At 41.0% G+C, this 24,224-nt stretch overlaps 1 long non-coding RNA gene across 1 annotated transcript in view; it reads left to right on the top strand.

Annotated features, from left to right (window-relative positions):
- Nucleotides 1-243, top strand: part of LOC140908266 (uncharacterized) — an 87,160-nt gene extending 86,917 nt beyond the window's left edge. Inside the window, exon 4 of the long non-coding RNA XR_013635511.1 lies at nt 17-243. This is a non-coding gene — a long non-coding RNA (uncharacterized LOC140908266). The remainder of the gene's footprint in view (nt 1-16) is intronic.
- Nucleotides 244-24,224: the final 23,981 nt, after the last annotated feature.

The following is a 24,224-nucleotide window of genomic DNA, read 5'->3' as shown; positions in this document are numbered from 1 at the left end:
TCCATTCCTGTTCAAGGAACTCCGAAGCAAGTGCCTGTTCCCACACTGAAACCCTGTCCTCAAGCTGTGCAGCCAGACTCAGCCTTTACTCGTGCCACGGTCCCTCTGTCTTTGGTTCTGGACCTGCTTGTTGGCCCTGTCCAGAATTTCAACCATAAGTTCATCAAGGAAACGCTTCTTCTTGGAACCGTCCATGAAGGCATGTTGGACCAGGCTTCAGCTGCAGCGTGGGTGAGCTGTTCAGGTACTGCAGCAAGGAGAGGTCTAGGAATAGGACAAGACATAGAGGGTTATTGTCTCAAATAGCTCACTGTGGGAGCACAGAAATAATTTTTGAGGGATTTCAAAGATATAAAATGTTATTTTTCCAAACTCAACTTCAATATATTGTGAGAAAGATGCTTCAGGCCACAGAAGTTCCCTAGACTCAGCTTGGTTAATAGCAGCAAAAGAAGTTCAGAGACAATGGTAAGTTAAAAATTCAAAGCTTGTGTTTTTTTCTTTTATAAAAATTGGAGAAGTTGGGTTTAGGAGGCAGTGAAGGTGCAGGTGTCAGTGGCTGGGCTACAAAACCTTTTCTATCATTTCAGCACTTCCACATATTGGAAGACATAATAGTTCTTGTGGTGCCTGATTGGCAAAGGGAGACGCTATTCCAAGCTGCCAGTGGGAAACCTGCAGTGTATGCAACCAAAGTATTCAAAAATATAGTGACTGAACAGCACATCTGTGAGTGGAGTGAGCTGGTCAGCTACCAAGGTGGCACTGGAAAATATGTCCTTCCCCAAAATGTGACTACCTATCTGGAGTTCCTGCTTCAGGGAAAGTTTGCAGCTATCAGCACCTGGGATTGGGACAGAAATCTGAGGGAATCAACAGGATGATGCATTAGCTTCCATGTGACTTAGCTGCTTATGGCTTCATGCAAACACACACAACTTCAAGCCTTCACCCTTCTACTCCCTCACTCTCACCACCTCAGAACATTTCTGGACAAAATTTCAAACCTCAATTGAATTTGGGACCAATGATTTTGTCACCCGTGGACTATATGGACTACCGTTAATTAAAATGGACTAGATGTATGAATGGAAGAGATTTCCACCTTCCTCCCACAATCCAAAGTCACTGTTTCCAGGTGGTTTGTTATACCGCTGAATGGTTACAGAGCGGCATACTTACAGGCATGGCAATTAGTCCTGGGGAAATTCTGCACCACTGCACCACACAGAATTTTGCAGAAAATAGTGTTGTGCATGCAGAATTTCCTTTCCCCCCTACAGAAATGGGCTGCAGAGCTGCTGCCCACCACTAGGCACCACCTGACCCAGCAGAGTTCAGCTCGCAAATAGAAGACAATGCCTGGGGGAGGGCAAGGGAGCTGGAGGGTTCCCGGCAGCTGCAGTTCCCAGCATGCCCTGAAAGAAGGAGGTGGTGGTGTGCAGGAAACTGTTCAAGCCTGGGACCCAGCATCAGGATGTTTCTCTCTGGATCCCTGGGCTCTAGGAGGGTAGGGGGTATGAATGTCTGGGCCTGGGGGAGGGACGTGAGTGTCTGGACCGGAGGGGAGCCTCTGGGGAGTAGGGAGTATGAGTATCTGGGCTAGAGGGTGGCAGCGGCTGGGCTCTGGGGGGAAGGGGTGTGAGTGGATGGGCTGTGGGGCAGGTCCACATCTGGGCTCTGCAGGCAAGAAGAAACAGGAATGGGTTGTTGTAGGGGTTTCTTTAACTCTAGTCCTGGGGGAATTTTTCTGAGTGTCTGTATTGTTACGGACATACTTGCTGACAGGTATTTTGAAATAAATTACCAAAATAATTGAAACTAGTGTGATTATATTGTGTTATTTTGGCAAATAACATTTGCAGAATTTTAAAATATTGCACCCCAACCCCCTGCCCTGAGCCCTCTAACCCCCTGCCTTGAGCCCCCTGCTGAACCCCTCCTACACCACAACCCGCTACCTTCAGTGCCCTGCTGCACCCTGCAGCCCAACCCCCTTCCCTGAGCCCCATGCTGCACTCTGCACTCCCTCCTGCACCCCAACCCCCGCCTTGAATCCCCTGCTGCACCCCTCCTACACCCCAACCCGCTGCCTTCAGCCCCCCGCTGCACCCCTCCTACACCCCAACACCTTGCTCTGAGCCCCTTCCTGCACACTGCACCCCATCCCACACCCCAACCCCCTACCCTAGCCCTACATTCATGGCCCTACATGCAGTTTCCCCACCCAGATATGGCCCTTGAGCCAAAATTTTTGCCCACCCCTGATCTAGACCATTCCTGACAGGTGTTGATTGTTGTTGATTGAGCATTGAATAGTGTTGATTGAATTTAAGATGGAACTACCGGTGGCCGAACCCCTTAATGATGTAGGCTACATTCAAGACTTCTTCCTCAAGCCCTGTCCGGATGATTATCAATGTGTTCCCACAATAGATGCCTTCTAGGAATCTCATCATTTGCTTTAGACTGGCAAAGCAATTGGGGCTTTCCTCTGATGGAATTTGCTCCCCTGAGACACTCATCAACCTCCGTTTTAAAGAAGGCCTTAAAACTCTTTTTAAACATCCAGAAACATTTTTAAAGATGACCCCTATTAGGGTCATCTTTATTACCTTCCCCTCATACCTGTTTACTCCTTTGCCTTTAATGGTCTCCCTCCGAGTATTCAACACATTTATTCCTTTTGCATTTTAAGAGATTGTTTTATAGTTTTAGTGTCATTTTTATATTTCAGTATGGTTTCCTATATGAAACAGAGCTCAAAGCAATTTGGTAAGAGAGGGATCCCTCTAAAAATTAAGCTGTTACTGTTGTATAGACAGCTGGGTGAACACAGCACAAAAGTATTTGTGAACATTCTTGCAAATAAAACCCAACAGTCCCCCTTGTGCTGCTATTCACAACCTTCCTTTTACTTGAAACATTTGGTTGAGCAAGTTTTTATTCACTTGGATATTTGTGGAAAGCAAAGATATGTCAAATACTACAGCATTGCCGAAGTACCCATAACAAAATGCTCTCATGACCATTTAAAAAAACTCTTAATTATTCACACTGTAGAAGAGAACTATTACTAATCTTTACAAACAAAACAAGAGATACCTCCTATTTATAAAGTTTAGATCATCCAATCAGGGAACAGAAACAACCCTATGTGATTTAGGTGACTGAGCAATCATATTGCATAAATAATGAAGAGTGAACACACATTACAACCTATTGGTAAGCAAACCATCAGTTAAAATTTGTTCACACAAACTATTTGACAAATGAGTGCATAGAAAGAGCACACTTGTAAACTTGGGACCTCTTCATAAACAATTTGTAAACAGAAAGAAGAGTCTAGATGTATTGGATAAATTATTTGCAGTAAATAACTCTACCAGGTCTAAATATATAATATTATGGCTGGAAGCTAGCTGACCACTCACTCAGTGATGGGAAAAATACTATGCTAGTCTTTCAATACCAACAGACTGTCCCGCTGACAGTAACCAGAGGGCCACCCTGGGTCTTGCAGAACCACAAAAGACTAGGCTTTATCTGTAACCACCAGCCAGTGAACTAAGGCTTCATGTTTTGTGCTTTGCCTTCCATCCACTGAACAGTCTGAGTCAGTACCATTTTCTGGAGATTGTTTATTGACATAATGCAAAGGCTACCCTGTCTGATGTTAAAAGTTTATCTAGAAAAGAAATAGAAATACTGTCTCTTTACCACTGTTGAGAGGAGAAAATTCAAAAGATTAAGTCTCTAAATCCACATTATATAGAAACCCACCTCTTCTATCCCTGAAGCGGTCTCTTTCATCTTAAAAGAATGATTTTTTGCAAAAGGTTCAGATTCAGTACTCATGCTTGTTTCACTGCAGATTACCTACTTTTTATAATATGCTAAGTAAGTTCAAGCAGTATTAGACTAGTGTCACTGGTTTAAAGAATAGTGTGTAGCAGACATATTTTTGGGAGTTTTTCGTAACTGAAATACAGTTTGATACCAGCCAAAAATTACAACAAGAGAGGCCATTACCAAGTTCTGACATTTTGGAATAAGAATGTAATAAAAACTTTCTAGTATATATATTTACCGCTGGTTACTATTAGATGGAAACAGAACTGATTAACTATTTATTAGAGACTGCTTGTTCTTTTTGAAAAAAAATATTCAGAGCTTCTTAGAGAGACTCGTTTTGGTGAAACAATTTGGATTGCATAGCACACATGATACGGAGCATCTTATCTGCATTTTGAACTTAAGACAATTATGTGTTTTGGGAATTCTTAGTTGTCCTACAATTATACTGGAATTTATTCATATTTATTCTATATATAGTGTGATTTATTTTTAGGGATCCATTTTCCCTTCAACACATACATGCAACTTCTCATGGGAAGTTATGGCACTTTTACTGCCCAAGGGAGTTATGTGCAGCTACTGGGTGGATCACTTCACTTTAACAGCCGTGAATATACATTTTAAATTCCCTGTAACTCTTTGGAGTTTAGGTCTAGTAGAATCAAACTGATGAAAAATCTGATTTCAATTAACTTTAGTGGGAATCTTTTTCCTGAACAAGGAATGAGAGACTGGATAATTCATTTTGAAATACCATTGACCTTACAAGAATTGAGAATGATTTTGTTTCTTTTATGAGTTCCCATGTTGAAAACAGCAGACTTTCCAAAGGCCTGTTACAGTCTGTGGAGTGAGGCTCATTTATTTTACTTGTTATTACTCTTACAAGCTGCCAACTCATTTCTCAAATAAGAAGACTTAATAGATGTCAGTGTGGGGGAATTTAAAATGCATTGTAAAAATCTACGGCTCTCACTTGCAGGGTGAAGGATGCTCCCGAAAGCCAAAATGACAGAAAAAACAACCATTGAGGAATAAAGCAAAATTTGACAGAGAGCAAACCTTAGTCTCTTTAGAGCATTGATGCCCACAGAGAAATCAACCAGGCCTATGCTGTTCATATCTATTCGGTATATTTCTATCTCACTTGGATTAATCATTTGAATGAACTGTTCAATTCACACAGTGTCAATATTTTAGTCTTAATTGTACTATAAAAATAATTGTCCTACCCCTCTCAATTTGGTTAAGTACTGTACATATTATATTTTTTGTTTCAGGGAATTATTATTTTTAAAATAGGAAGAATCGGACTTCTTTGTACACATGGCTTGCATTTAGTTTTTTTGGTGGGGGGGGACTTGATTATAATTTACTCTGAAGTAATTAAATCAATAAAATGATTCATTTATAAACCACTGAAGGAAATGTGAAAATGTTCACTCCCTCAAGATAAGGAGAATTTTCTTCATCTGACTGGCTTTCAAAATGACTGATGCTGGCTGCTAAAGTCCATGTCAGTGCTAGGTTTGATACAAATAATTCATAAGGAAAGAGAAGATGGAGCCATCAGTTCTGACTGCATTCAAATAATATGTATTCTGTGCAGTTGGTTGCAACCTTAATTAAAAAAAAAAAAAAACACAGTTGTAACATGCTATGAAGACTAATGTTTTGAATGGAATATTTGCATACAGTATGCATGAGATTAATTAAATAGTGTGTCATAATATATGAACCTTTATTTTCCAGAATACTTTTGATTTTATGAAATATATGAATATTTATGTATTTGAGGAAAATAAACACTAGAGCTCGTCATAAAATGGACTTTCCACCCTACCAAAAATTGTTGATATTTAAAAAAAATCCTGAATGGAGATTAAATGACAAAATTTCAAATTCTTTGTGTAAAACAAAATTCTGAAAAAAAAAAACCATTTCAGAAAAAAATAATTTCAGATCAATCAAATGATTCATTTTGATAAATTCAAACATTTCATTTTGATTATCTTTTTTTTCATTTCTATACTATATATATATATATATATATATATATATATATATATATATATATATATATATATATATATATATATATATATATATACACATACACACACACACACACACAATACATTTAATTTCAAAGCAAAAAAAGTCATTTCAAAGCAAAAAATTGAAACTGTCCATTTGGAAAGTGTCCAAACAGAATATTAACATATTCAAAATTATTTTTCTAATGTTTTTAGCCATATTTTTTTTCTAAAGTAACATGTTTTCACCAATTTTTTTTTCACTGAATAGTATTTTCCGATGGAAAAACCTTTTGACAAAAAGTGTTTTGTTTAACTAATAAACATACCTTTCAAGGGCTTTGAGGAAATTTCTTAGGAACTACAGTGGAATGTGCATCCACGGTAGGTGGGGAATGATTAAATTGCATATGGTTCTGGCTCGTCCTGCATTACTTTACCAAAAAACTTTTGAAATACAGGGAAAGGGAGAAACACATGCAAAAACATAGACCTGCCAGGGGCCTGCATGGACTATATGAAAACCTGGTGGGTGTGGGAGTGTGTGAAAGCTGATGAACTGATCCTGTTCTGGAAACTCCCATGGGTAGTTGGGAAGAGAGATGGAAGAGAGTTTCTGAGAGCAGAGGCTTTTTTCCACAGAACTTTGCTCTGAACAAGGCATTATCTACCAAATTCTCTGTCCCAGGAATATGTTGTGCTCTCAAATTTCTTGCTTTGACAGAACTTCCAAATGTTTATACCACATTTTTGATCATCTACTCTTTGAACTCATACCCCTCAAGTCATGTAATTTAATGTGACTTTATTCCCTGACCGATATAAAGGTACAACTCTATATAGACCTTAATACAAGATAGACAACTCATAATATTTTAAAAACAGACTACAATGAAGATACAGTCACTGTTTTTCATGATTCTTAAAACACATTCATAGTGTCATAGCTACATTTTGTGCACCATGGACCACATTCTGCATTTATTTATGAGCACACAAACCCAACTATATTAGATGAGAGTCCTGCATGAGAATTGTCCCTGTGGATTGATGCAATGCTAAACAAAGGTTTATACAATAGACAACAGCTGCTGCAATTAGTCAAGTAGATAAACATGCATATTTAAAGTATACTATATAATGACATGTTAACTAATTACAGCAATTCCAGTATATTGTATATAAAGAAACTATAGTAGTAAATATACCTTTCTGCAAAGTGCACTTCAGTTGTATGGCTGAATGTCTACATGGGTCCTTGGTGATTTATGTAGTTACTTTTCAGGGACCACAGACTGTACTCAGTGGAAATTAGAAATGTTGCAAAAGGGCTTTCTAGGAATACAATTAAAAGGATAGGTACTCTAAGGACACAAGTTCCTTTTATACTGCACATTACTTACGGTACAATACATCAAACTCCCCAACTCAACTTTTTCAAACAAACAGTAGCATGACTCACCCAGTACCCTTGGCATCAAGAATCTGGTGCTCAGAATGGTGACAGATACCAGATTTCAGCATAGAGCACAGCTCATAGCCATATCGCTACCCCTTGCAAGGCTTTGCCTTTGGGTTTGGTCAATATTTATTCCCTAGTAATATTGGAGGGCTATATCTTATTCCTTGGTTACATCCAGCACCTTTAATGCTCTCAGTTCAGTTTTGCCTAAAAGCAAGTAAAATCTAAAAGGTACCTGTGAAAAGTTTGTAGACAGCCTGAGGAAAGAACAAGAGATTATTATAGACTTGGGCTAATAATCAGCTAAAGACTAGGGAACCTGATTCTCATTTACACTAAGGCATTTAGACCATTCTGGTAGTGTAAAGAGGTCTTAAAATGGGTATAAGTTATTTTACATTTCCAGAGCAGTGTACTGTGACTTTAACGTAACTAAGAATCAGATCAGAGCATTTTAAAATTATTTTTAAAATAGAGTAAAACATTTTGTACTATCCCACACATGCACTTTCCATTGTTTACTCACCATAATTACCCAGTACCTGTCACACATAATGGGTTTCCTAGAGGGATTTAAACATGGATATGTAACCACCAAAAATGCCCTAATGGTCAGTCAGAAAATGGTCAGACAGGATAAAGATAGCAAAACAGAACACTAGTGAATTATCATAGATTATTTCTTAATGAGAATGGTGCAATGTACTGTTTGTTGTAGTTGTTGTTAAGAGTGTGGAAAATATTAGCCCTGGTCTACACTGGGTGTGTGTGGGGGGATTGATCTATGTTACGCAACTTCAGCTACGTGAATAACGTAGCTGAAGTCAACGTACTTAGATCGACTTACTGTGGTGTCTTCACTGTGTGAGTCGACTGCTGCCGCTCCCCTGTCAACTCTGCCTGCGCTTCTCGCTGCATTGGAGTACAGGAGTCGACGGGAGAGTGCTTGGGGGTTGATTTATCGTGTCTAGACTAGACGCAATAAATTGATCCCTGCTGGATCAATCTCTGCCCGCCGATCTGGCAGGTAGTGAAGACATACCCTTATTGTTAATAGATCCAAGTTCGGGTATTTTACTTTTGCTGGAAGCAAAACATTATGAGATAACCTGCTTCTGAGAGTTTCCCAATCCAGTGTTCCAAACTCAATACGTTCAGTAATTGTAGCTTGGATAAATATATCCAAACCATTTGCTGATACAAATGTATGGAATTTTCTAAAGATTTTCCAACAATAAACCCTGCACTCAGTGATTCAAAGAAAAAGCTATGCCAAATGCCCATGCATATTCGAATAATGTATAGTGTTTGAAACAATATAAAAACAGAAAGATCAAGGTTTCTAGAAGACTTAATTAATAAGGCTATTGCAACAGAGTCAATTTACCCCTTCAACCATATCATAATACTGCCAAGTCTCTTAATCAGAGCCATAAAAAGCTTATGGAGAAGATCAGACAATTGTAATGATCTTCTTCATTACTTTGAAAAGCTGATCTAAGTAAGATAGATATTCAGATAGATAGATCAAATTCTACCACTGGTTTCCAAATTTACAATGATGTTGTTACTGCGGGCTCCAAAAATATATAGTTCCATTACATATTATAAATACAAATTGGATTTTAAACATAACTTAAACTGTGATTTCAAGTTCTACATTAAAACTTAAGGAGCTGAGGCAAGCCTACCAGAAAACCAGAGGCGAATGGCCACTCTGGGTCAGAGCCCAAAACATGCTGCTTCTATGATGAGCTACGTGCCATTTTAGGGGGTTCTGCCACCACTACACCTGCCGTGTTGTTTGACTCCTTCAATGGAGATGGAGGCAACACGGAAGCAGGTTTTGGGGATGAGGAAGATGATGATGAGGAGGTTGTAGATAGCTCACAGCAAGCAAGCAGAGAAACCAGTTTTCCTGACAGCCAGGAACTGTTTCTCACCCCCTGAACCCACCCAAGGCTGCCTCCCGGACCCACCAGGCGGAGAAGGGACCTCTGGTGAGTGGTTTAAAAGCAAGCATGTTTAATGATTAATTTGCCCTGGCATTTGCGGCTCTCCTGGATGGACTCCCAAAGCCTTTGCAAAAGGTTTCTGGGGAGGGCAGCCTTATTCCGTCCACCATGGTAGGACACTTTACCACTCCAGGCCAGTAGCACGTACTCGGGAATCATTGTAGATCAAAGCATTGTAGTGTATGTTTGCTGGCATTCAAACAACATCCGTTCTTTATCTCTCTGTGTTATCCTCAGGAGAGTGATATAATTCATGGTCACCTAGTTGAAATAGGGTGCTCTTCTTAAGGGGACATTCAGAGGTGCCCGTTCCTGCTGGGCTGTTTACCTGTCGCTGAACAGAAATGCTCCCCACTGTTAGCCATGGGGAGCGGGGAGGGATGAGGAGCTAGCCACACGGTGGGGGGAGGCAAAATGCAACCTTGGAACGAAAGCACGTGCTATGTATGTAATGTTAACAGCAAGGTTTACCATGAAAAAGTATAAAATGCGTCTTTTTAAATACCGCTGTCCCTTTTTTTTTTCTCCATCAGCTGCATGTGTTTCAAGGATCACCGGATCTTCTCCTTCCCAGAGGCTAGTGAAGATTAGAAGGCGAAAAAAATGCACTCGCGATGAAATGTTCTCTGAGCTCATGCTGTCCTCCCACACTGACAGAGCACAGACAAATGCGTGGGGGCAGACAATGTCAGAGTGCAGGAAAGCACAAAATGACAGGGAGGAGAGGTGGCGGGCTGAAGAGAGGGCTGAAGCTGAAAGGTGGCAGCAGCATGATGAGAGGAGGCAGGACTCAATGCTGAGGCTGCTGGAGGATCAAACTAATATGCTCCAGCATATGGTTGAGCTGCAGAAAAGGCAGCTGGAGCACAGACCGCTGCTACAGCCCCTGTGTAACCAACCGCCCTCCTCCCCAAGTTCCATAGCCTCCTCACCCAGATGCCCAAGAACGCGGTGGGGGGGGATCCAGCCACCCAGCCACTTCATCCCAGAGGATTGCCCAAGCAACAGAAGGCTGGCATTCAATAAGTTTTAAACTTTTAAAGTGCTGTGTGGCCTTGTCCTTTCCTCCTCCACCATCCCTCCTAGTGCTTCTCTCCTCCACCACCCCTCCTGGGCTACCTTGGTAGTCATCCCCCTATTTGTGTGATGAATTAATAAAGAATGCATGAATGTGAAGCAACAATGACTTTATTGCTTCTGCAAGTGGTGATCGAAGGGAGGAGGGGAGGGTGGTTAGCTTACAGGGAAGTAGAGTTGCACCAAGGGGCTGGGGGTTTCATCAAGGAGAAACAAACCAAACTTTCACACCGTAGCCTGTCCAGTCATGAAGCTGGTTTTCAAAGCTTCTCTGATGCGCACCACGCCCTCCTGTGCTCTTCTAACCGCCCTGGTGTCTGGCTGTGCGTAACCAGCAGCCAGACAATTTGCCTCAACTTCCCACCTGGCCATAAATGTCTCCCCCTTATTCTCATAGATATTGTGGAGCGCACAGCAAGCAGTAATAACAGTGGGAATATTGGTTTCGCCGAGGTCTAACCAAGTCAGTAAACTGCACCAGCGTGCTTTTAAACATCCAAATGCACATTCTGCCACCATTCTGCACTTGCTCAGCCTGTAGTTGAATAGGTCCTGACTACTGTCCAGGCTGCCTGTGTATGGCTTCATGAGCCATGGCATTAAGGGGTAGGCTGGGTCCCCAAGGATAACTATAGGCATTTCAACATCCCCAACAGTTATTTTCTGGTCTGGGAATCAAGTCCCTTCCTGCAGCTTTTGAAAGAGACCAGAGTTCCTGAAGATGCCAGCGTCATGTACCTTCCCCGGCCACCCCACGTTGATGTTGGTGAAACGTCCCTTGTGATCCACCAGTGCTTGCAGCACTACTGAAAAGTACCCCTTGCGGTTTATGTACTCGCTGGCTCGGTGCTCCGGTGCCAAGATAGGGATATGGGTTCCATCTATGGCCCCACCACAGTTAGAGAATCCCACTGCAGCAAAGCCATCCACTATGACCTGCACATTTCCCAGGGTCACTACCCTTGATATCAGCAGATCTTTGATTGTGTTGGCTACTTGCATCACAGCAGCCCCCACAGTAGATTTGCCCACTCCAAATTGATTCCTGACTGACCGGTAGCTGTCTGGCTAATGCGTGTGGTGTTTAATGTGCTCCTAATTGCCAAAGTGATCTGAGCGGGCTCCATGCTTGCTGTGGTATGGCATCTGCACAGAAAAAAGGTGCGGAACGATTGTCTGCCATTGCTGTGATGGGCGGGGGGGCGCGACTGATAACATGGCTTACAGGGTTGGCTTACAGGGAATTAAAATCAACAAAGGGGGTGGCTTTGTGAGAAAAAGAATGGCCCCCTCAAGGATAGGACTCAAAGCCTCAAGGATAGAACCCAAAACTGCATTTAGCAGGCCGTTGATTTCACAGAGGGAGGGAGGAGAAAATGAATACAAAACAAATCTGGTCTATTTCTTGTTTTGAGCCACTTCATCTATCTTTATACATCTTGCTGGCAGCAGACTGTGTAGTACGACCGCTAGCCACTGTCATCTCCTAGGTGCTCGGCAGAAGATGGTGCCGTATGACTGCTGGCCATCGTCTTCTGCAAGCTGCAGATTAAAAGACTGAATCGCCATGAAACAAAACTTAAAAGGGAAATGACTTGGCTGAGTCACTCCCATGTTTGCCCAGGCGCCCCGACCTCATCAAGGTCAGTTAAAAGAGCACCCTGGACTACATCGACGACGGCTACCAGTCATACTGCACTGTCTGCTGCCAAAAGGCAATAAACTGTTGCTGTGTAGCAATGCAGTACCACGTCTGCCAGCACCCAGGAGACATATGGCGATGGTTAGCTGAGAGGGCTCCATGCTTGCCATGGTATGACGTCTGCACAGGTAACTCAAGAAAAAAGGCGCAAAACGATTGTCTGCCCTTGCTTTCACGGAATGGGGGGGGCTGTACCCAGAACCACCCGTGACAATGTTTTAGCCCCATCAGGCACTGGGATTTCTACCCAGAATTCAAATGGGCAACAGAGACTGCAGGAACTGTGGGATAGATACCCACAGTGCAACATTCTGGAAGTCGATGGTTGCCTCAGTACTGTGGACACACTCCGCCGACTACATGCACTGAGAGCATTTGTGTGGGGACATACACAATCGACTGTATAAAAACGCTTTCTACAAAACCGACTTCTACAAATGCGACCTAATTTCGTAGTGTAGACATACCCTTAGTATTGTTCATACTTCAGCACCAATGCACCTGAGAGAGCAAATGTGATGGAGTCTGTTCTATTTTTTGTTGTGCATTATCTAGAGAATTGACCCAACCTTTTCAAAAGTGACTAGTAATTCTGTATTCCTCCATTTTTGGGTGACGAACCTGATTTTCCTTAAAGAGCCCTCAGCACTTTCCAAAAATCAGTCCCCATTGAGATATCTCTTGTGAGGCAGCCAAATAGTGAGACACCCAAAATCACTAGTCACTTTTGAAAATCTTGGCTTTGCTTACTATATTCTAATTGGTTCCAGCTGTACAAGCTCATTTGAGGCATTGAGATTGCAAAAGTGACATTGAAGGCATAATTTGAAAGTAGTTCTCCCTGAAGATGTTAGGATAGAAGGGACTCAAGCTGGTACGAACAGAGAGGGGCTGGAAAAATAATTTATTTAGCAATAAATAGCCTCCAAAGCTGGTTCCAGCCACAGAAGACAATCAGAGGAACTTTGATCATGAGTTGCCTCCCTTCGGGTCTTACTGCCAGTGTATGCATGCTGGGTTGGCCTGTGAAAGCCGCATTATTGCAGGAATTCAGGGCCCAAAGTTGCATTTGAGTTAGGCTGATACTAGCCCCCACCAAATGCTACAAGCCAGAGAAGGCTATTACATTTTATGCTTTTGTAAGACATAAGAACATAAGAATGGTCATACTGGGTCAGACAAAAGGTCCATCCAGCCCTATGTCCTGTCTACCGATGGTGGCCAATGGCAGGTGCCCCAGAGGGAGTGAACCTAACAGGTAATGATCAAGTGATCTCTTCCTGCCATCCATTTCTACCCTCTGACAAACAGGCTAGGGACACCATTCCTTGCCCATCCTGGCTAACAGCCATTAATGGACTTAGCCTCCATGAATTTATCCAGTTCTCTTTTAAACCCTGTTATAGTCCTAACTTTCACAACCTCCTCAGGCAAGGAGTTCCACAGGTTGACTGTGCGCTGTGTGAAGAACTTCCTTTTATTTGTTTTAAACCTGCTGCCCATTAATTTCATTTGGTGCCCCCTAGTTCTTATATTATGGGAACAAGTAAATAACTTTTCCTTATTCATTTTCTCCACACCACTCATGGTTTTATATACCTCTATCACATTCCCCCTTAGTTTCCTCTTTTCCAAGCTGAAAAGTCCTAGCCCCTTTAATCTCTCCTCATATGGGACCCGTTCCAAACCCTAATCATTTTAGTTGCCCTTTTCTGAACCTTTTCTCATGCCAGTATATCTTTTTTGAGATGAGGGGACCACATCTGTATGCAGTATTCAACATGTGGGCATACCATGAATTTATATAAGGGCAATAAGATATTCTCCAGCTTATTCTCTATCCCTTTTTTAATGATTCTTAACATCCCGTTTGCTCTTTTACCTGCCTCTGCACACTGCGTGGACGTCTTCAGAGAACTATCCACGATAACTCTAAGATCTTTCTCCTGATTAGTTGTAGCTAAATTAGCCCCCATCATATTGTATGTATAGTTGGGGTTATTTTTTCCAATGTACATTACTTTACATTTATCCACATTAAATTTCATTTGCCATTTTGTTGCCCAATCACTTAGTTTTGTGAGCTCTTTTGGAAGTTCTTCACAGTCTGCTTTGGTCTTAACTATCTTGAGCAGTTTAGTACCGTCTGCAAACTTTGTCACCTCACTGTTTACCCCTTTCTCCAGATCAACTTTATGAATAAGTTAAATAGGATTGGTCCTAGGACTGACCCTTGGAGAACACCATTAGGCACTCCCTCCATTCTGAAAATTTACCATTTATTCCTACCCTTTGTTCCCTGTCTTTTAACCAGTTATCAATCCATGAAAGGATCTTCCCTCTTAGCCCATGACAACTTAATTTACATCAGAGCCTTTGGTGAGAGACCTTGTCAGAGGCTTTCTGGAAATCTAAATACACTATGTCCACTGGACCCCCCTTGTCCACATGTTTGTTGACCCCTTCAAAGAACTCTAATAGATTAGTTCGACATGATTTCCCTTTACAGAAACCATGTTGACTTTTGCCCAACAATTTTTGTTCTTCTATGTGTCTGACAATTTTATTCTTTAGTATTGTTTCAACTAATTTGCCCAGTACTGATATTAGACTTATGGGTTTGTAATTGCCAGGATCACCTCTAGAGCCCTTTACTATATACCTGTAGACCATTGTGCTATATTATTTGTGGATCCAATACAAGACAGTCACTTTTGCCATCAATGAGACTGCTGCATACTCACATACATTCAGGAAGTGAGGGAACATATTTATCATGTTGTTGATGATATTGGGCATGTTAGTGCAATATATTATTCAGCAACATTCCTAAACATTGCAGCAGCATCTAGATACTATGTTGATTGACACTATAAATGCCTTAGATAGATTAGCTATTCTGTCCAACTTGTTAAGTCAATTTCCAAGGTACAGTGCGGTAAGTTTGCTTTGGTTATTGTGATCTGTATTTAAAATAAGGACTGTAAAGCTGATGTTATTTCTCAGCATTTTAATGTTTAATTTCATTTTACTGTTTAGTCCCTGTTTAAACCTTGATTTCAGTCACTAATGAATGCATGTGGTGCTTTTGAGAGTACCCTTTCTTGACTACAGCAGAGAATTAAAATATACTCCTGTTGTAGCAGAACAAATATAAATTAAAACATTAGGAAACAAAGAGCTCTTTTCATCTCACATCTCAAAAGCAAAATACTATATTATAAGACTCATTTACTTTAATAAAAGGCATTTTGTGGAATTTAGGGCTTCAAATGTCAGAAATCACAAGGATCTGGGGAAAAGGTCAGTACTATAATACTATAGATAGTGGTTATACTCTGAATCACAGATTTGGGAAGCTAATTTGTGAAGCATAATCAAATATAGACAAATATTCAAGATTGTCCCACTGAGACTGTGGGAGCAAATTTTCAAAGGGACTTCAAGCTTGTGTCTAAAAAACTTTATGCCCACAATTTCTCACATGCAGCTTTGGCTTGCACAAAATGTGTACAAACCAAATTGAAAGGACAAATGTAGGGTCACATTTTCAAAAGTAGCTTCAATGTATGTGAACCCTCTAGTAGAGGATATAATTGCACTCTTATGCATTTTCTGTTTGATAACTAAGGCCCCAATCCTGCTTCCCATTGATTTCATGGAACCAGGATTTCATCCCCAGAATAGAATGTTGGTCAATCTGGGGCAGAAATGTTCTGTATGCAAGCCATAAATACGGTGGTGCCAGCATCTTATGTGGTATGTTGTAACTTATAATGGGGAGTGAGGAAACATTATATTAGCCTGGATTTGTGCAGTTGTATTTCTTTTTTTACTGAAACCTGCGACAAACTGGCTACAGAGAATATAATCCCTGTATTGTGAGAAGAAATAATAGAAAGTATTCAAAAACATGATTATTACTTCTTTATGATACACTGACTATTGCATCCTGTTATCTGAGGCCTATCCCTTTGGGGAGAGATGAACTTTGAGGGCTTGCTCTTGGAGGCTGAAAGAACCCCCCACTTTTTTCAGAAAGAATGTACTGTTTTGCCCCCAGACCCCTCTGTCAATAAGCCAATTAGAACAAGGGCCAGCTCCTCAATTGAGCAATATCAATTTACACCAGCTGAAGATCTGGCCCAAGGTTTTTCTTTGTTGCCATCAATTGGGTGGCCCTTAAATATTCTCTTCTTTGGCTTTGATACCATTACTTAACAGAAGTGACAGGGACAAATGACAGGTGACAGGGACAAATGTTTCAGTTATTCCCTTTCAAGACCAAGCACCAAGTTTTATCCTCACTTCCTTTTTCTATAGAGGGAGGAGTCTCTTATGTCATTCCCCTTCTAGCAAGTGTCTTTCCATTACCTCTATATATTAGCATATAACATTCTTCCCTGCAAATGTCTGTCTGCTGCTGTAGAAACAGTATAATGAAGGTGTGAACCTTGAGAGGTTCAGAAATCAATCAGAAAACCTAAATGGAATTCAAACTCCTCCCCTAACTCTTCTCCTGCAGACCAAATCCAGACTTATTTTTTTTAATTGAAGGATGGAGGGATGGGAAGGTGAAAAATGAGCCGCTGCCGTGAGGAAAGAGTTATGAGAATCAGGTAAGTAGAAGAAGTGTGTGGTAGCAGTAACTGAGCAATGAGTAATAGAGTCTGAAGGATAGGAACAGTAGCAGGGGAAAAGACTGATACACATCGGGGAAGAACAAGAAAAACTGAGAATAAGGCAAGTGTGCCACAGAAACAGGAAAGGAGGATATAGATTCATAGACTCCAAGTCCAGAAGGCACCCTTGTGATCATCTAGTCTGACATCCTGTGTAACACTGGCCATAGAACTTCCCCACATAATTCCTAGATCAGATCTTTTAAAGAAATATCCAATCTTGCCAGTGTTGGAGAATCAACCACTATTGTGGATAGTTCTCTGAAAACATCAGCTCAATGTGCAGCAGAAGTCAAAAAAGCCAACAGAATGTTAGGAACCATTAGGAAAGAGATAGATAAGACAGAAAATATCATAATGCCACTAATGATAATGGACACAACTCCCATGCTCTGGGTGTCTCTAAACCTCCCACTGCCAGAACCTGGGACTGGATGGCAGGGGATGGTTCATTCGATAATTACCCTGTTCTGTTAATTCCCTCTGAAGCATCTGGCACTGGCCACTGTCAAAAGACATACTGGGCTAGATGGACCATTGAACTGACCCTATATGGCCATTATGTTCTTATGACCCTTGGTAAATTGTTCCAATATTTACTTACTCTCACTATTAAAAAAAAAATTACACCTTATTTCCAGTCTGAATTTGTCTAGCTTTGTTTGCTAAATTGAAGACACATTATTAAATTTGTTCCTCCTGTAGATATATATAGACTATAATCAAGTCACTCCTTACCTTCTCTTTGTTAAGCTAAAAGAGATTGAGATCCTTGAGTCTATCTCTGTAAGGCATGTTTTCTAATCCTTTATTCATTCTTGTGTCTCTTCTCTGTTCCCGTTCCAATTTATCAGCATCCTTCTTGAATGATGAATATATACAGATAGACTGAGAGGGTGGGAGGGTAGGGAGTGGGAGTGATGGGGAAGCAGAGGAGGGACAGGGATAGAAGAGGCAGCTTTGAATGAGAGGTGGGCTAACCCATCTGAGAGTCCATCTCTTGATCTAGAAGAAGCTCTTACTCTAAAGAACTCATGGGTGAACTCTGAGATTTTCAAAGGTGTGTAAGGGAGTTAGGTGGCAAACAAGCACTGCTATTCAATGTCATTTAGGTACCTAATTCCCTTAGATCCCTTTGAAAAATCTTTGGAAAAATGGCTAAACCGCTAATAAAAATACAGCATATCTCCTTAAAATCAGCTATTCTGCTAGCAGACTGGAGGGTCGCCAGTATTGAAACTATCCTTAAAAGACATGCTAGAGGTGAACCTGGTAATTATAGACCAGTGAGCATTATTTTAGTATTGGGTAAATTAGCTGAAAAGGTAATTAAAGAGATTTATAAAACTCACAAATGAGCATTGTACAATAGGAACCAGCATAGCTTCTGTAGAGGGAAATTACACTGTTTAGGCTTTTGGGGATTATTCAAGAGTACCAACACAATGGTTGATATAGGCGAGCTGATAGATGTAATTCATTTGGACTTCCAAAAAAATCCTACGACAGTCCTGCAGAGGATGCTAGTGACAAAACCAAATAGGCATGGGACAAAAATGTTATGTTCATTCATAGATTAAAAACTTGTTATAAAGATAGAATATCCAGAGTGGGAACAAATGGTCAATTTTCAACATGGAAAGTGAATATTGCCTTGCCTCAATGATCTGAACTAGGATTGGTGTAGTTTAATATGTTAATGTTCCAGAAGATAAGCTAAATAGTAAGATAGAAAACTGTTGATAACTTGTTTTGGTTAGTTAAGAATGTAAACGAGCATTAGGACATAAAAGCTAGATGACAGGACAATAAAACGGCAGATAAAAAAATACATGTAATGTACATTGGAAGGAACAAAATTAACCATATGCATAATGATTGGTTATAGTTAATTCAGGAACTCTTTGGAAAAAGACCCAGTGCTATTGTAGCTCAAGGAAAACATCCACCTGATGCACATGGGTAGTCAACAAATCATACATGACTTTAGACTGCATTAAGAAAAGGATAGAAAATAATACTGAAAGTAATATAATGCCATTATCTAAACTGATAAGGCCATACCTTGAAGAGTATGTTCCATTTTGGTTACCCCATCTCAAAAAGGTTATAGCAAAGACAGAAATGGTCCAGAGATCGGAAACAAAAGTGACTGCAGACACAGAAAGACTAGCATATGAGGAGAGATTAAAATGATTAGACTTCTTTAGTTTAGAGAGGAGACAAACGAGAGGGGATATGATAATGGTATGTACAATAATGAATTATACCAAGAAGGGCATTGGGATTCTTCTTTTTACTATTTTTATAATAAAATAATAAGATTTAATTTAAATGCAACACATTAAGTGACAAAAGGAAATACATGAACAACAAAAAGGCAACAACCTGTGTTTCAGAAGGCTGCAATAACCTCTTCCCAGAAGACTGCATGTTTGAATCATATCGGGGTCACCAGTGTTATCAGATGTTCAGCTGCTTGTGTGTGTTTTCTGTCTGTGTGCTGTCCCAGCTCTGCACAGATAGTTGGCCTAGCAAACCTTGATCAAACTGCCTAATTATCACAGACCCATTCAGAGCAAAGGAACTCAGTCAAGTTTATTGTCAATGAAACATGGTTCTTATGCCCTAGCTCAATGATTACAGGTACACTAACACATGTGTATGCCCATTGCAATGGGTTAGCTCAGTTAGGAGCTCAGTTAGTTTATGATCATTCCCACCAGCATGAAGTGGGTTTAAAATGCTACCAAATCAGAATGGTAGTGTTCGTCACCTGCTTTGTACTCTCCTTACACTGGTGTGAATAAACCTAAAAGATGCAGAGCAATGGCTCCAGATATTTATATAAATTGTAAAAAATACCATCCAACGTGACACTAGTTAGAATATAAATATAGAGCTATTGACCTTCAAGTTTCAGAAAGACAGCCAACCATTAACTGTGTGAGGTTAGGAAGAAACTTCCACCAAAGGCATGTGTAGCGGGGTAGTCACCCGCTCCAGACCCGAGAGGGTTAAAACCAGCCTGGGAAAAGGCTGACCCTGGAGAGCTAGAAGCAAAGCTGATTGGGAAGGCAGCCACAGCTGGGGCCATGCCCCAATTAGGCTGCAGCTGGCCCTATAAAAGGCCAGTGAGCCAGGCACTTAACACTCTCTCTTGCTTGCTTTTGAGAGGGAAGGACCTGAGCAGGGACCTGCGGTAGGGTAGCGTTTGGGGAAAGGCTAGGGGGCTGGGGAGCTCCAGCCTAACAACCCCCCAGCTGCAGGGCCTTGTGTGGGGCCTAAACCAGGTGCTGGGGCTGCAAAGGGGCAGCCCGGGCCTAGGCAGAGGCAGCAGGTCCTACCCCCCTTGCCAATGATGAGTGGCCATTACAAGCTGCAGTTGGCCCCAGTGAGCGGGGGCTAAATGATGACTGGCAGTAGGCACTGAGGCAAGGTGGGATTAGGGGGTTGGGGGCTCCCTGGGGAGGAGATCCCCAGAGACTGAGGGGATACTGCTGGGGCAGAACCCCCAGACAAAGGGGCACCAGGGTCCGGACAGGACATGGGGGCCGGGGGCGGTGATGACACTGGCCTGCAGAGGGTGCTCCAGAGCTGGAAAATGAGCTAATTCCCAGACAGCCAGCAGGAGGTGCTGCAGGGGTGAGTCACGAACCATTGCAGCATGTCATAACTTAATGCATATTCACCTGCTATGAGGGCTTCACATATCCTCCAAACTGTACCCACCTAATACAATTGCAGCCAATTAATCTTTCTCACATTTAAGATGGGATTTTCAAAAAGTGCCATGGGGCCATGTCCCATTAAAACTCAAGGGTTTTAAGAGCTTCTGTATTAGAGATGGGCCCAGATTAAAACCGCAGCCCAGAACATGCCTCAACTTCACTCCCCTGCAGAGAACCAGCACAATCTCTGCACCACTGAAATCCTACTTAAGCATGGTTCTGAGTGCTTAAAAGCAGCCTTTTAATTAACAGATGGAGAGATGGGCTTGTCTTATGCTGGTCCTCTGCACAGCTCTGAATTGCACTCCATGTTCATGAGAGAGTCACGGAACTAAAAGTGATTATACAAACCTGTAAATTTTGTGCCACAATTACAATCAACACATTTTCTCAACAAAGGCAACAAACCCCCACAAATGTTATAGAAGGCTTTTGTGAATCAGACCTTTCATTTTCAGAGCAAAACACTTTTCCATTTACAAATTCCCCCTAAATGTATTGCCAAGAAAAATACATACACATTGTTACATAATTTAGTATCTTCATTTGCTTCTGAGAATTATTTAAAAAACAAATTCAGTTTCTTCATTTGGCTTCACCCCTAAGTAAACTGTAGACATTTAAACACTTCATCCTAGAGTGCTAAGCAGAGTTTTCTTTTGTCAGGGAAAAACACATCATCACATTAAGTGCCAAAATCTTTCAAAGATAATCTTCCTTCCCACAGCTTAGTTTTTAATTAATTCAGATATAATGATACAATGCCTTACAGATGTAAAATATCCCATCTGCCAGCTTATTTTATATTTTCCTCCTTTAATATTAAATCTTGTGAGGCCAAAACCTCACACTGCTGATCAATCAGTCACTTAGGTTTCAGCAGCACAATCTTTCTGAAGATGTTACACCACAACTCAAGTTCAAACCTCACCTTCGTACTTAGTAGACAGTCACTACTGACTGTACTTCTTGAGGGACTGGCTCTATCCTCAGGTCCATCTGCACAGTACATCTTGAGATTAGGCCAAAAGGAAATCAGGACACTTTATTTTTAAACTATATGTGATATTTTGAAGTCAGAGTCAGAGTCCTACGGGCTCTTTGTTCTTAATTAGTATTTGGTACAGAATACTTCTGTTTGCTTTTGTGATAAAAGTTTCAGCTCCTAGCAGGACTCTAAAGCTGCTGAGAAAGTAGTCCTTTTATTTGTAATGTGCCAACCACACACGGTGAACATTGTATCATTGCTTACCAGTTAAGGCAACATTAGCACATTGAGTAATTGACTACCCAACATAAAACCCAAACATACTCGAACACCTCAACAGCAAACTTTCTCTTCTAACATACACACCCAAATATACAACCTTCAGTAATATACATAAACACACACCTTCACTCTGAACTCAGATTGCTTTCAGTGGTAATAGTAGACTTTTCAAATAAAAATGTATATTAGTAACACGTGTGTGTGTGATTTTGAGACTCGCATGTGTTAACTGTGGTGATGATTATGTGTTGGATACTAAAAGAAGGTCAGGCTTTTAGGAATGCGTTTGAGTAGTATGATGCTTGAGTGGTAAGGGTTGTGAAATGAGACTGGTTTCCATGTTATTATTGCCCTAAGTAGGGATTGCCTTAATTTTTAGTGATTGAGTAGAAGAGAAATATACTTGTACAATCTTAACTCTAAGTTAGCCAAGTTTGTGTGGAAACATTCTTGGTTTTTCTTAAAAAAATCAGATTAATTTTGATGAGTGATAGTGTTGAGTATCAAGATTTATGTCTGTAAAAGACACAAAAACACGGCATTGGGTATTCTTGCTCCAAATCATAGCATTTAGACATGAAAAAAGACCTTTTAGATCACCTAGTCCATATGCTTGATAGTTTAATATTGTTCCATACAGTACGTTTTTAGAGCTTTTTCCAGTCTAATTTTAAGTCTCCAGCAATAGGACTTCCAACAAATTCCTTGAGAAACCATTTGTTTTTCCTGTACTAAGCTTATTTTTTGCTCTTTACTTAATTTCATCCCATTACTTGGAGTTGTATCACAAACAAATTATTTCACATCCTTGGAATCAGGAAATATTTTATAATAAAAGACCACACATGAAGTTGTTGTAGGTTATGGCATCAATTCCTGTAAACAATCCAAATAAATGTATAGTAGTATCTTTTGTGGTCACACCACCTCACTTCTCATAGGCCAAAACAGAATAAATACTTGGCTGGGAGATCTCTATAGAAAGTGGTTTGTCCCACTGATCATTACTGAATCATTGCTCCAGCGCTGGGGAGGGAGGGCACTCTATTGCTGGAAGAGTTTCATAAAAATTAGGTCCTGACCACTTGTCATTAATGATTCTATTGCAATTTTCACAAGGGAAGGTCTGTTCGTTCCAGTGTCCTTGTATTTGCATAATTCCTCCTGCAGTTTACATTTATCTCCATTAAATGTGATGTTAAGGAAGGTACTTCCTTTCCTGTATTTTTCATCAGCAGCAAAAATAACAAGCAAAAATATCAAACTAACTTTCTTCCAAAATCTACCTTTATCCCTCTGACACACCCACCCATCCAGTCACTCACCCACTCAAACACACTACTCATGTAATCTAAGTAGCATGTGTTTTATGCTAATGGTCTACTCTGGAATTGCATCTCTTTTCCTATGAAGTCACTGCTGTGGAAATTGTTATGCCTTTGGAAATGGTAAGCACTGGAATGGTAACTGTGATGGGTTGGACCTGCCCCACCCCCTATCCGGGATGTCACCTGGTGTGCTGGAGTCTCACTGAGCCTGCCCGTTCCCTGAGCCTGGGCTTGCTTACCCTGTTTATGCTGTGCCAGGCCCTCAAGCCTTCTCTAGCTCACACACACAGGTAAGGTCACACCTAACTGCAGACACAGACTGAAGTCAGCTCTGTGTGAGAGGATTCAGCTTGGAAATTGCCCAGCACTCAAGTGCAGCTCTCCTCTGGAAAGTACACCCAGAATAATAATGCCTTGTGCTGTAGAGAAATCTATAAAACGTAAGCTCATAAATCTGCCCCCTCCTTCAATGTGATATGCACAAATTCTCCCCCACCCCAGTTATAAATTGCAGAAACTGGGTTTTATAATAAACAAAAATGAGTTTATTAACTACAAAAAGCAGACTTTAAGTGATTATAAGGGATAGCAAACAGAACAAAGCAGATTACTAAGCAAATAAAACAAAACACACATTAATTTTAAAGAGACTGATTTCAAGAAGTAATTTATCACCCTAAATGTTGGTTTTGGGCAGGATGCAGAAATTCCTGAAGGTTAGCTATCCTGCTTGCAGTTTAAATCTTCAGACACCATATTCACAGACCAGACCCCTCTTCCAGCCTGGGGTCAACTCTTCTGCCCCCATGTGTCTTTGTTTCTCAGATCTTTCCAGCTGTCATCTTAGGTGGGGATTCAGTGAAGAGTGAACCAAGATCAACTTGCTCCCCAGCCTAAAACAGAATTTACATAAGGTAGGAAACTTTTGTTTCCCAGTCTTAACATCCCACTCCTTTTAATGGAAAATCTCTAGAAGTCCAAGCTGGTGTTTAGTACCAGGTGACATGACCACCTGACCTTGTAGTGTCAAAGCAACATCCCAGGATGCTTCTCAGGAAGAAAA

Source organism: Lepidochelys kempii, chromosome 3 (genome assembly GCF_965140285.1).
Source record: "Lepidochelys kempii isolate rLepKem1 chromosome 3, rLepKem1.hap1, whole genome shotgun sequence".
Lineage (NCBI taxonomy): Eukaryota > Metazoa > Chordata > Testudines > Cheloniidae > Lepidochelys > Lepidochelys kempii.
The sequence above is the reverse complement of the archived record's forward strand: the minus strand, read 5'-3'. Positions and strand labels throughout refer to the sequence as shown.